This window comes from Mauremys reevesii, linkage group 1, assembly GCF_016161935.1.
Source record: "Mauremys reevesii isolate NIE-2019 linkage group 1, ASM1616193v1, whole genome shotgun sequence".
In the NCBI taxonomy this organism is placed as follows: Eukaryota; Metazoa; Chordata; order Testudines; family Geoemydidae; genus Mauremys; species Mauremys reevesii.
The window spans coordinates 164,595,435-164,609,474 of NC_052623.1; the positions used below are offsets into that span (position 1 = coordinate 164,595,435).

At 41.7% G+C, this 14,040-nt stretch overlaps 1 protein-coding gene across 1 annotated transcript in view; it reads right to left on the reverse strand.

Moving 5' to 3' along the window:
• Positions 1-1,763, reverse strand: part of DYRK1A (dual specificity tyrosine phosphorylation regulated kinase 1A) — a 140,504-nt gene extending 138,741 nt beyond the window's left edge. The window contains exons 1-2 of the mRNA XM_039496953.1: positions 1,635-1,763; positions 300-378 (exon numbers count right to left, since the gene is read on the reverse strand). The gene's annotated coding sequence lies outside the window, so the exon portion shown is untranslated. The remainder of the gene's footprint in view (positions 1-299; positions 379-1,634) is intronic.
• Positions 1,764-14,040: the final 12,277 nt, after the last annotated feature.

Genomic DNA, 14,040 nt, shown 5'->3' on the forward strand with positions numbered 1-14,040 from the left:
AATGAATGGTATAGAAAAGACTCAAGCCAGGCATTCCTGTTTCCTTGTTTTTATAGAAGACTGAGAGGGTATTTAAGGATTTAAAACTGATACAGGGAAACTTTTTGAAAACAATGCATAATTAGACCAGGAAACTCATTGCTATAGGATATCACTGAGGGCAAAAATTTAATAGGAATCACACAAAGGATTAGACATTTCTGAGAACATTCACAGTTATATTGATCTAATGTATTATAGCCTTTATGATTTTTTTCTAAATCTTCCTGTTTCAGGGCATGAGCCAATTTCTAACTTACCCCAGGGCAGATTCCATAACTGCCTACTTGGAGGATGAAATCTCTTGATCTTCCTCTGAAACATCTGGTACTGAAGCCACTGTAGGAGAGAGATTATTGAGTTACATTGACTATTGGTCTACTCACTATGGAAATTCTTATGTTCTCATTTGCTAGTTTTTACTTATGTACTCGATTTTACTCACTGGCTCATTTGTTTTCCTCTAGTTGTGGGCACATTCTACAGGCTTGTATATTATGCCTAATGCTAAGTTTATCACATTCAGGTTCCCAGAATACCGGACCCTACAAACCAGTCTCAGGATCTTGCTTCTCTCCCCCACACCCATCCCAGCATATCAGAATACGAGATGTTTACCTCATTTCTGATTTGAGAATTTCTGTTCACTCAGACTATATTTCCATGTAGCTTGAGGTGATGAAATTGCAAGGTGGAAAATGCTTCCAGTTCCACCGAAGACAAATTCCAGGACAGCTTTTTAGTGTCCCCAGTCCAAGACTTTTCCTACCTGGTCCTAGTCCCTAAGAAGCCCACGAACACAATTTATGAGAATCATATTGTCTGTCTGCACCATTTCTGGATTCAGCCCAAGTCTATTAGAGCAGACATGAGTGGTTCAAGAGTTAAGTAAAGTGTAACTCCATAGGCATGATTCCACCTACCCTCTACAGCCTCAAAACCAGAGATACTCACATAGCTGCTGCACCTCATGTAATCAAATACCATTAACTGGCAATTTTGCTTCTTATGCCCTAGTCTTCCATTTAAACCAAATGGGAAGACATACAGTCTGAGAGCCCTCATCCAGTGACCCCTTTGCTGAAAAGCCCTGTCTGTGTTTTTTTCCTTTTGAACACCAAGCTCCTTTCACCACCAGCAGTGGTGACTCTTTCATCTATTCAGGACTTAATGTTTCTACTCTGAGATGTTACAATCTAGAGCATTCATTGGGCCATTCAAATAGTCTGTGTTCTACACATCCTCTGCTAGTGCCAGGAGACCCAGGTTTGGGAGTCCCCAGGCAAGACTACATAACACTATCACAGGGTGCACCACTCAGTGCTGGTTTAACTCCTCCTCCTGGTCACTCTGGGGAGGAGTTCAAGAGGCCAACACCCCTGCCTGCAGTTTGCACACCATCACTCCAACTCTGGTCTGCAGTGCCTCTCTCACTCCAGGACCCTCAGCATCTCCTTCACAACTTAGCCCTCCAGTTAAGTCATTCAGCATTCCCCCTTGTGGTATAGTCCCTCAACAATCCTAAGCAATCTTCCCATTCACTGCCTCAATTTTATACCATGTGCTCAGTGGCTGGTAGGGGAACCCAGACCCACCTTCTCCAAGTTTCAGTCCAGGGACCCTCAGCTCAGCAGTTCTAGGCATCCTCTCCCTGCCTTCACTAGACTAATTCCTACCACTCTGGTTTCTCCTCTCTCAGGATATGTGTACCAGCTCCAAAAATCCTCCTCCTCTAGGAATGGCAGTTGCTTGCCTGCCTGCTACCTGACTTTATAGGCCCTGCCTGTTCCTGCACAGGTGTGCCTCTCTAATTAACTTCCTCCAGCCTAAAACTTCCCTCTTTGCAACCTAATTAGCTGATTGGGCCCACCTGGCCCAATTCACCTCTTCTAGGGCCAGTATGGGCAGCTCATCCAATCACAAGCACTCAAAGGATTGGAGTCTGTTGTGCCCTTAATTGAGTGAGTTTTTGGTCAAAGCTACCACACAGTCTAATCCCATGGGTGCTTGGCAAGAGCACAAGATAAAAATGGGATTTACATCACTAACGCTCAGAAAAGAACAGTGGGCAATGCTACATGGCAGTCAATTCTAAATCAAATCATCATCTGAGCTAAACAACTGGGACTAGGTTCACAAGAAGGACATGTGTATGGCAACACGTGCCTTTTAGGTGCTCTCTCATCTAGTGAAATCCACAAGACCAAGTTAGGCATCCAGGCTCCCCATACAAGTCGTGGGGAGAGTTAGATGCCTAAAACAGGATTCGATGAAGCCAGCAGACTTCATAAAGGTCCTTAGTTTTATGGGCTGCCTATTCATAAAAGGTTCACATAGGAAAATAAACACACCAGAAGTACATATGGTTGTAGCAGTCTCTCAGAAATGCAGAGCAGTTTTTTCCTAGCAGGAGCCTTCCTAGAAGACTGTCTTTTGTGTATGTACTTTTGAAAATTTGCATCAGTCTTGCCTCCTTCCCCTGGGCTAGTATGAGAACAACTCTAGCTCCTAACCTCCCAATCTTCAGAAAGAGGATTCCTCCCTTCATAAGAAGGCTGAGACATGCAGATTCCATAATCCTAGCGCTCACCCTTGAATGTCAAAGGGTCTGTGTTATCCATCACACTTGCCTCCCCAAATACTTAGTTTGCTTTCCCTTGATTTTAATTCAGGTAAGTTGTAGTCTATGTGGTATCATGCAAGACAAAGCTTTTGCTTCTTTGTGGGAAATTCTTGAAACAGTAAAAAAAAAAAATCCTGAATCCTGTTAAAATTAGGTCTTTCATTGGCAGCTTCTTTTGAAGCTTATCCAGCGGTACAAAATACAATTTCCTCATTCTATGGTTGTGCAGCAGAATACGTCAGTGCTGGCTGAAGTGAAAACTTTGTTCTGGATGTCAAGCGATAGCTTTTTGTCCTCTCTCTGGGGTGTATTGTCTTTTAAATTCAGGCAGATGATATTTGCAGTATATCTGACTTCACAACTCTATTCAGGAAAGTTATTAGAAGTATGTTCTTCTGTACCTACCGCACCATCAAATCTTCTGCTAGAAAAGATAGTGGGACAGATTTTCAAAACTGTCCATCTAGGGAACTGTACCATGCTAAGAACCAAGTGGTCCCCTAGTATGCTTGAAAAACACATGTCCACACACAAGCGTGATCTAAACAGTTTTCAAGCATGCCAAATACTGCTTGGATTAGACTTGTATTATTCAGGATTAAATACTGGTTTAGACTAAACCATTTCAGTCTGCCTCATTGTAGCGTCAATGCAGACCTGTCAACTTTACATGTTAGATTATAAATTTACAGACCCTGCAGGCAAAACTCATCAGTTTACAATAAAAGCCTCTTTGACTGGTTGTTCTTCTCCATTCTACTGCCTCTTCTGGAAGGACAGCAAATCAGAGCTACTACAGTAGGCAGTCAGAAGCTGAGTGCTCCCACTCTCCTCGGGAACTGACAGAATTTTTTGGGTAAAGGGCAGGGGAGAGGAGTACACAATACCATTTTCACAGGAGGGGCAGGGAAGGAAGCAAAAAGATCTCAGCAGCTCAAGGTGTCTCTGCTCACTCTTCTCCACTTGGAAAAATAGGTCTGTTCTTATCCACTCCACTCTTCTCCTCAGGGTGGATTTGATATAAATCACTAGTCAGGAAGACTCAATTTAATCATGGATTTCTACATTAAAGTGCATTCTTGTTGGTTGTTATAACCTTAATACATATTCTTCACAACTCAGAGATAGATGTAGGTTTCATTTTTAGAAAGCACACACTATACATTTTTAAGTGATTTATTTTGAAAACTTTACAGATTAGTTTTACAGCTATATCAGAAAATGAATGATTGTTTGGTTATTTCATTTACCAAAGATAATTGAAGCAGATTTATGAAGTCATTGAGAGGTGAACTATCTCCAATTCAACAGGTTAATCATTAATATTTGGAGGATTTTCTTGCCATGCTGTATTAGGAGGAGAACATCACCAGACCAGTAAAATAAATTGTTTTATTTAACTAAAACAACGTTATGTATTCTGGATTTTTTTCTTCAGCAACAAACATATATTTTAACAAAACAAGCATATGCATTTTTTAATTTAGTTAAACAGTCAAGTTCTTTAAAATCAGGTTTGTTTTTGTTAATATTGTTTTTAACTGAAATAGTTAAATGAAATATTTTTTTAAAAAATTAAATCGACTGCATCAGCCAGGTCAACATGAGAAACTTAAAATATTGGCTTCTGCAGCTAACTCAGTCGTCTTAACCTTCATTTTCCTGTTTGTTCATAATCTGGAAAAGAAAAACAAGCTTTCCTGTTTTTTCAGGTCCCAAATGATTTCTCAGTTTGGAATGAATTAGTCCAAAGGAAGAAAATATTCTCTCTACACCATCAGAAGAAGCTACTGCTGTTAAAAGTGAGATTATCACTTCAACAGTCTCTGAATCCAAGTGCTTAAGTGACTTCCACCAGTTCACTGGTGTGACTTTCTTTAAAACATCATCAGCAAACATATATTTCTTGAATGGTTCACCCTTAGCTCTGAAGTTTATTGTAGTTCCCATTATGGAGGGATGATTGCTGGATGTCCATATCATGGCCAACTCCTCTTCTTCAGCAGTTAAGGTTTAACCCTGGTACTGAATATTGAGAATATTTGCAAGAAAATGAGCTGGAGATAGTGCTTGCCCATTCGTTTTTTTAATGCTTGTAATTTAACTCGGTCATTGCATATTTCTCTTTTTAAGATCTCACTCAGTTCCTTCCAAATTTCAACAGCCTCAGCAATAAAACAGCTATTTCCCTGCATTTTGTTCAAGGCTACAGAAATAGGCTTCAGGGTACGCACCATGTGTTCAACATTTCTCTTAAGCCCAATGTTGAGAACTTTGGCTTTGACAGAGCCATCTATTTTTTCAAAATTTTGTTCACAAACTGTCATCGGATTAGGCCAGTTCTTGATAGAGTGCTCAAAACAGTCCTCTACTGAGTTCCATTGCATGTATTGTGGGAGAGTTAGCTTGGTTCCTCCCACTTTTTTCAGAGCAGCTGTTGCAAAGTGGTTGTTACAGAAGTATTTTGCAATTTCAACAACATTAGCCTTTCTTTCTGGAACACTGAAGTCTTTGGCTAGGAGATGCATCAAATGAGCACTGCAACCATTTGTTATTAGCTTGGGACTCTCTTCACTCTCTTCTGAATAATTTCTTCTCATCTTGATACATTTGCAGCATTGTCTGTGACCAAGCTGTATACTAGACATTTTTTTTTCACAGTTTGTTATAGCTTTTACTGCTATTTCTTCTAAGTATTCTGCTGTGTGTGCATTTCCTGATGTATCAGTTGTTTCTGTAAGGAAGACATTCCCTTCTTCTGTTGTCACACAAGCACAAACAACAGGATCATTGTGGACATTGCTCCACCCATGGAGACTCATCTTAACAATTTCACTCTCTAGACCTAGCACACTGCTCAATTTCTCTTTCATACACTTTATCCAACAATTTGCCTGCGATATCAGCTTTGTTGGGTGGACTGTATCCTGGTCTTAATGACTGAACCATATTAATGAAGTGTGGGTTCTCAATCATACGGAAAGGAGAGTTGCATAAACAAACCGGGCAATTTTTTCATCAATGACCTCTTTTTGTAATCTGCTGGTTGTTTCTGGATGATGAAGGGTTTTTTTTTCTTTTAACTACAGGTGATATACTGTGGCTATGTGACAAACATGATGTGACTGAAATACTATCATTGACAGATAACTCTGAAATTATAGAAAATGATGGTGATCTGGAAGGTGGATAGTCTTCAGAATCCTGTATGTTGAGGATGGATTCTCCTAAACAAAATAAGTCAATGCAGTTATTTAATTATTATTACCATACTGCCCATTTAGTATTACTCATTGCATTCATTGATACTCAGGACTACTTTAAAGGTGAAACTGTAAAAGGAAGATCTGCCTATTTCAGCTATTTATTTTTTACCACAACTGCATCTAAAATGATAGTACCATAGAGTAACAACTATATTTTTTGCTCAAACATGAGAATTCAAGAATAGTCCAGAAGGAAGATAGGCAGTCCTTAAGAAAGAAGTATGAAATAAAAAAGTTTACCAACCTGAAGATTCTGCATATTCAGACATGTTCCTTTCATCGTCTTCAATGCAGCTTCCTCCTGAGAAGGAACACTTCTCATGATGTTGTTTCATTCAGGCAACGAGGCCGTGCATTTCTTTGTTGCACTGTTTGCATTTTGCACACACATGCCTGTCTTATCCACAGGTAGAGAAACTTCATTAAAATAGTCCCAAACTCGGTCTCTTTTACAACCTGCTGCCATTATAGGTTTTCCCTTCTAGTGAGAGAATGGTATGGTAGATTTCAGATCAATGAAGGCTACACACAGAAAGATCTCAAGACTTCTGGAATATGCTGCTCAAACAGTTTCCACTTTTGTTTCTACTGCCTATCCATCCCTTCTCACATTTATCTCCAGACTTCTTCTTCTTGTCCAGATCTATTCCGCCCCCACCAATCTTCTATTTATTGAAGTTTTTGAAACTTTGCACTTTTAGAGAGAGGTAAGGGATTAACTCTGTGAACACAGATTTTCAGAGGGACAATAGGGTTGCGGTCTGTTTTTTCTCACTTCCATATATTTATTTTAAAACATTTTTGCTGTTAACAAGCATGTTATCTCTGGAGACACAAATCCACAGTATGAGAACTGCAAAACTAAGCATCTCTGATGGTATCTTCTAGACTGAGCACTGAGTCCCATTGGGTAGATAGAAAGATTAACCTAAATAATCTATACAGAAGCTCCTGGAATTAGGTCCCTAATCCATGAACTATTGGAACTCATTTACAAAACTTTTCTTAAACATTACATGCATATATTGTCTCATACTATAGAATTAGAATTTATAATCCTTATTCCATGATGAGATAGTTTTAATTAAGATACATTATAGCTCAAAGATATCTTTAGATAGGTTTTTTCCTCAAAAAGCATTTTATCAAAAAATCCAATTTAAATAAAAAAAATCTGATTTTTTCATTGATTTTTATCCACCCTGCTTCTCCTTTATATATCCTTGCAACACCAGGCCAGGAAAGTGGAAAGAGGAGAACCCCCACTGGAGCTGCCCACACAAGCCAGGGAGGAGGTTGAAGAAGCTCTATAACTAGTGTGTTGGGGCAGATGTAGGGGCAAAATATTAATTGATTTGGGAATGGGGGTACAGAACTGCTGGGTTGTAGAAGATGCGACTTTGGGGGCACATCATTAATTGATATAGATGTGATAAATGCCTAATTGCTGATGCAACACTGGGGGACGGACCGATGTGGGACTATGCTATACAGAATTAATTATTTGGCATTTTTGAGTTTTGTGAGGAGTGTAAGCTGTCTGTGTCATCAGGTAGCACTTTATGCAAATGTGTAATTTCATGCAAATTAAATCTCTAATTTCTGTCACAAGATATTGACAAGTATGCCAGTCTGGATGGCACCAAGAGAGGTTATACATCTTCCTGTTCATGTCCCACAGTACACCAGCGGCCTTTAAAAAAACCTTCTACAATTCACAGTTTCTGGGAGCTTTGTCAGGAATTGAGGAATACATATACAAAGTGTGGCCCTATTTGGACACAGAGCAAAACTGCAGTAGTTCACAATTCAAAGTAAGCATGGCTAACATGGACTTACTGAACCATTTGTGCTTAAAGTGGTGCAGTCACACTGTATCAAGGTCCCTGCCTCCAGAGTGCCCCAGGATGGCTCTGCAGCAGACCTGCCTCAATTTCCTTTCAGTCTGTGAGAGTTTTTGAAAAGCAGTGAAGTTTGACTACTGCAGTGATTTGGCTCTCCTGCTAAGACATTTATTAAAAGTCCACCCATTCCAGGGTACACCAGTTCAAAAAGAAAAACACAAAAAACCCACAGAGTCTACATCCCAGCCTCAAGTTGGGCCTAACTCCCCATCCTGAGGATCTGGTTTGTCTTCAGCTCAGACACTCTTCATAAAACCCTTGAGCTCAGTTTTCCATTTTAATCCCTTCCTGGGCTCTTTCCAGTTTCTCCCCATCAATTCCTCCAGGGCTCCTTTGGGTCACTCCTTCCTATTTTGCTGAGCAGCAACTCTCAGGGCTTCATTCCTGGGAGTCTTCTTTCTTCCCTGCTGTAGAAAATACCTTTGCTTCTCCTGAGGCTCTCTTATCTTTCCCTAAGAGGCCTAATTAGACTTGATCATCACCAGGTTTAACTAAAACACTGCTAAAAATGCTTTCTGACACAGGACACTTTTGTACACTAGTAGTTGGACTAGTTCTAACAGCAATTCAGTTAAAACTCATGGGAATTTTTTGGCAAATTTTTCCAGTGTAAACATGGCTTTTGATGTTTTGCAATGCACAAATGTCTAAATATGTGCATACTCCCAGAAGCCAGTTTTGAAATTTGGCCCACTGTTGGTCACTCAGAGCAGTCTTTCAGAAGAAAGAAAATAATTGTAGCTCCAGATCTCTTAATCAGCAACATACTGATTTCTGTCTTCAACTGCAACTTTAGAGTACCTGTTGAAAATAAACCTTAAGTGGCTCCCTTTAAGCATTAAGTAAATTAATGTGCCTTTCAATATCTTTATAAAGACTTAGGCCAAAATCTTCAAACTTGGGTGGCTCAAACCTGTATTTAGGCACTTAAAATGAAGTAGTCTGGCTTTCAAAAGTACTGAGTACCTGGAGTTATTATTGACTTCACTGGGAATTTGGTTTGTGAAAATCAGGCTACTTATATTTACATGCCTAAATATAGTTTTAGGAGCCTAATTTTAGCACACGGGTTTGAAAATGTTGGCCTTTTTCACTTTGTTCACTGTGTTTGATAAGTCATTTGTATTGCACCACAGATGGTACTAGCAGTATTCCCTATTTCACTTTGCACTGCCACTGAGGTAAAAGTAAAATATATCAACCAGCATGTCTTCCACTGGTTTGGGAACGGCTTTGACAGCAGCCTTAGTTACCAAGTGGCACAAGGGGGTCACGCATGGAAGGCTATACACAGAAGCTGACATTTCTTTGACTCCCCTTAATACAGATTGTGCTTGCCAAACATTACATATGCTGAGTCCAAGGAAAATCCAGTTGCATTTGTCTCTAGAATGTTGGAATCCATGAAAGCTAAAATAATTGGTGCAAGACATTTTTCCACATTTGTAATGTTACGCGCAGACTTTGAAAGAATATTATTCAAAAGTCTTGCTTCTTGATAAAACTATCTAATTATGACACAGACCTTCTTGTCATTGTTGGCATCATTATTTTCAACCACTGTAGCAGTGAATGGGTGCAGATCTGGCATGACTCATGAGTGACCAAGTATGATGCAATTACAGGGTTTTTGCTGATTCATTCAGCTTTTGTTCTTCCACTAGACAAAGATTTTGCAATACCTGAATTGGAGGAACAATCATCTTGACAAACTTTTTTAAATGGTTAGTAAAGTCAATAGGAATTCCATGTTTATATGTTTTTTTCAGTGAAGGATTGTTCAACTGGATTTTAAGAAAAATGTTTGTATTCCCTTGGGGGGAAAATATGCTACTCACATGTTTTTCAGTCTGAAGGTGTTTCTTCGGGTCATTTAGATCAGAATTACCTGTGCAGAGGATTGAAAGTAGATCCCAAAATAATTATGTTCCTCTTAAGTCTTCCCCCTCTCCCCGATTTTACTACATTCTAGATTAAATTTAAGTAAAGGATTCAGTACTGCAAGTAGGATGCATTTTAGAACTTGGAAGAACCATATTCTTCCATTAAATGATCTTTTCCCATACTAAAGATGTATAAAACCAATAGGATGGATGGTACAAGCCCATAAATATATTGTAAAGAGTGTATATGTGTATGTATATATATGTGTATATGTATATACACACACACACACTTTATATATCTAGAGAGAGAAAGGGAAACAAAAATGTAGTATTGAACCCCAGGCAAAGTAAATGTAAACCACAGAATTCTATACAGTGTGTATGTATTATGAAACAAATCTTTTCTCCTTCACATATAAATACACACTTTACCATCTGTTACCACAACTATCATACATCATAGACCATACACCACAATCTTAACCTCAACTCACCCTTCTCCACAAACCTCTTTACCAAAACAGTACTGGCTGTGGAAGTTTAATGTAATTTTGTGCTGTGTTGGGAGAGAGTAGTTTCACAGATGGGATGATGGAACACTAGCACATATACTGAGCAGAGTTAAGACTGTTGAGCATTTTCTGTTGTTTATGGTTGTGATAATGGTAAGATATATGCCTCTGAGTGGAGGAGAAAGAGGCTATGTACTTTCAATTTTCTTTATTTTGTGGGTTTGTGTCAGGCATGTTTTGTGTGGAGCAATTCTAACTGCTTAATAATTATTAATTTCCTTTGTTGTTTTTTTTTCAGTGCTTAAACAAATGTAGGGCTGGACAACAGGGGGCAATCCCATGGAGGGATAGAAGTGCAACTGCTGATGGAGAAGTTAATTCAGCAGCAGCAGCACATGAATCTTGATGTGCCAGTGGCTGCACAAAATTCCTTGAATGTTAAATGCACTGCACCTAAATCTCTTCCCATCTGGAGAATATAATCTGAAAAAAGCATAGCTCCCAATGGTTAACATTTTATATGTAGGCCCATTAAACTGATGCATATCAAGATTATCATGCTTACGAGTAAACATGGAGTTTGTTTGTTAGCAATCACTGGCGCATAACATTTCAGTTATGACATACAAAAGCTAAAAATTTATCTGAAATCTAGTTATTTTCAACCTCAAAAATACACATTGCACCAGATCTACTAAAAATACATCTCTCTACCAAAATTTGTGGAGATGGACAGTGTTTTTAAAGTTATCAGTCAACAATGTATGATTATATTGCAGGGATCGGCAACCTTTGAGAAGTGGTGTGCCAAGTCTTCATTAATTTAAGGTTTTGCGTGCCAGTACAAGGTTTCACATGCCAGACCGGCAGCGCAGGCGGCAGACGGAACCCCAGACCGGCAGTGGGCTGAGCCGCTCAGCCTGCTACCAGTCTGGGGTTCCATCTGCCGGCCCCTGCCAGCCAGGGTCCCGGCCGCCAGCCCAGGTTCCATCCATGCAGGCTGGCAGCAGGCTGAGCGGGGCCAGCAGCTGGGACCCCAGCTGGCAAGGGGCCAGCAGCCAGAACCCCAGACCGGCAGTGGGCTGAGCGGCTCATCTCGCTGCTGGCCTGGGGTTCCATAATCCAGGCCGGCAGCAGGCTGAGCAGCGCTGGTGGCCGGGACCCCGGCTGGCAAGGGGCCAGCAGCTGGGACCCCATACTGGTAGCAGGCTGAGTGGCTCATCCCGCTGTCGATCTGGGTTTCTGTCCACTGGCCCCTGCCAGCCAGGGTCCCAGCCACCAGCCCTGCTCAGCCCGCTGCCGGCCCAGGTTCCATCCATCCCAGCTGGCAAGGGGCCAGTGATCGGGACCCCGGCAGGCAAGGGCTGGTGGCCGGGACTCCAGATGGGCAGCAGGATGAGCGGCTCATTCCACTGCTGGCCTGGGATTTCATAATCCAGGCTGGCAGTGGGCTGAGCAGGGCTGGCGGCCAGTACCCCGGTTGGCAGCAATATGCCACTAAAAATCAGCCCACGTGCCACCTTTGGCACGTGTGTCGCAGTTTGCCAACCCCTGTTATCTTGTCAAGGGCAAATTTCAGACACAACCCAATTTAAAAGACTTCCAATTTAAAATTTATGAAGAGAAACCAAATAAATCCTAGGACCAATCCTATTCAATTTATTCATAAATGATCTGGAGAAAGGGGTAAACAGTGAGGTGGCAAAGTTTGCAGATGATACTAAACTACTCAAGATAGTTAAGACCAAAGCAGATTGTGAAGAACTTCAACAAGATCTCACAAAACTAAGTGATTGGGCAACAAAATGGCAAATGAAATTTAATGTGGATAAATGTAAAGTAATGCACATTGGAAAAAATAACCCCAACTATACATACAACATGATGGGGGCTAATTTAGCTACAACGAGTCAGGAAAAAGATCTTGGAGTTATCGTGGATAGTTCTCTGAAGATGTCCACGCAGTGTGCAGAGGCGGTCAAAAAAGCAAACAGGATGTTAGGAATCATTAAAAAGGGGATAGAGAATAAGACTGAGAATATATTATTGCCCTTATATAAATCCATAGTACGCCCGCATCTCGAATACTGTGTACAGATGTGGTCTCCTCACCTCAAAAAAGATATTCTAGCACTAGAAAAGGTTCAGAAAAGAGCAACTAAAATGATTAGGGGTTTAGAGAAGGTCCCATATGAGGAAAGATTAAAGAGGCTAGGACTCTTCAGTTTGGAAAAGAGAAGACTAAGGGGGGACATGATAGAGGTATATAAAATCATGAGTGATGTTGAGAAAGTGGATAAGGAAAAGTTATTTACTTATTCACATAATACAAGAACTAGGGGTCACCAAATGAAATTAATAGGCAGCAGGTTTAAAACAAATAAAAGGAAGTTCTTCTTCACGCAGCGCACAGTCAACTTGTGGAACTCCTTACCTGAGGAGGTTATGAAGGCTAGGACTATAACAATGTTTAAAAGGGGACTGGATAAATTCATGGTGGCTAAGTCCATAAATGGCTATTAGCCAGGATGGGTAAGAATGGTGTCCCTAGCCTCTGTTCGTCAGAGGATGGAGATGGATGGCAGGAGAGAGATCATTTGATCATTGCCTGTTAGGTTCACTCCCTCAGGGTCACCTGGCATTGGCCACTGTCGGTAGACAGATACTGGGCTAGATGGACCTTTGGTCTGACCCGGTACGGCCTTTCTTATGTTCTTATGTTCTTAAATATTCTCAGAAAATTCAAAGGGCATAAAAATTAACAATGTGAAATTTTGCACCAAAAGTTCACATACTTTTAGAGGAAAAACAAGAACTTCTGTGTTATTTTAAACCCACTTCAGAACACATCCCTAACTATGAGGTTGCAACCAGAAGCCACCATAATGGTGCCGGATTCACTACAGTGGTGCCTCCTGCTGTTTGGTTAAGGAATTAGCTCTTTCAGCAGGACGCCTTTGCTAGTGGTGTCTTGCCCTCCATTACTTTCTCAGTCTCCACAGTCCTCATTGTTGGACACCTGTCACTTCCAGACCACAGCATTCACTTCTGGCCACTGCCCTCTGGCTGTGCCCACTCCACTGGCTCTCCCCCCCTTCCAGGGGACAACAGCTTCTGGTTCTATCACTCGCCTCAGTGGCTCACAGCAGTCATCAGTCTAGCCCCTTCCTCCAAGGGCAAACTGCAGCCTGGCTTAGCCACTCTCATCACTGGCAAGAGTGGGGAAAGAGTGGGAGGCCAGGCCTGCCTGCTACACTGGGCCCCAACCCACAGACCCTCTAGCACAGGGGTCCCCAATGCAGAGCCTGCAGGCGCCATGGCGCCCGCGGGGGCATCTAAATGAACCCGCGTCCTGACCAGCGGTCAAGCATCTGCCAAACTGCCACCAAATTTCTGCGGCATTTCGGCGGTGACGACTCTCGATGATGCTGCTTGCCGCTGACCAGCGGTGTCATCAAGAGGCAGTGACACCAAATTTCTGTGGCATTTTGGCAGCGACGCCTCTCGATGACGCTGCTTGCCGCCGAAAAGCGATGTCATCGAGAGGCGTTGCCGCCGAAATGCCGCAGAAATTCGGGGGCATTTTGGCGGATGCTCGACTGCCGCCATGGTCCTTTGTCTGGCGCCTGCCAGACGAAAAGGTTGGGAACCACTGCTCTAGCAACAGCCACTTACTGCCCTCTTACAACTCTCCTCTACTGCCTGCTCCCCTGGGCCACTTCCCCATAGCCCCAGCACCTTCTCTGCCCCTATGTGTCAGGGCCCCAGTCAGGCAGTTGTCAGCTTAGAGCTCTCCCAGCCTCTGCTGGC